Source organism: Penaeus monodon, chromosome 24 (genome assembly GCF_015228065.2).
Source record: "Penaeus monodon isolate SGIC_2016 chromosome 24, NSTDA_Pmon_1, whole genome shotgun sequence".
Lineage (NCBI taxonomy): Eukaryota > Metazoa > Arthropoda > Malacostraca > Decapoda > Penaeidae > Penaeus > Penaeus monodon.
The window spans coordinates 35140779-35141004 of record NC_051409.1 but is presented as its reverse complement, the minus strand read 5'-3'; the positions used below and the strand labels follow the sequence as shown (position 1 = coordinate 35141004).

General features: G+C 40.7%; 1 protein-coding gene across 1 annotated transcript in view; it reads right to left on the bottom strand.

The window, feature by feature from the left end:
• LOC119588956 (ribosome-binding protein 1-like) overlaps positions 1 to 226 on the bottom strand; it is a 2774-nt gene that overhangs the window by 1268 nt on the left and 1280 nt on the right. The gene's annotated exons all lie outside the window — the stretch shown is intronic.

Genomic DNA, 226 nt, shown 5'->3' with positions numbered 1-226 from the left:
ATTTTATCACACACATATATGCAACATGCACACAAATTAAAAACCGCGAACAAAATATCGAAAGTTTTCTTTTCCTCAGCCATTTCGCTTAATATCAGCCTCTCTCTTAATACGCAATCAAAACATCCTGGTTTTCATCCTCCAAATCCTATCATGTTATTTTCCTCTTAAAAGACTCCTATTTGTAAATCCCCGGACCATCCTCCTCCCCCCTCCCCCCCTCCCC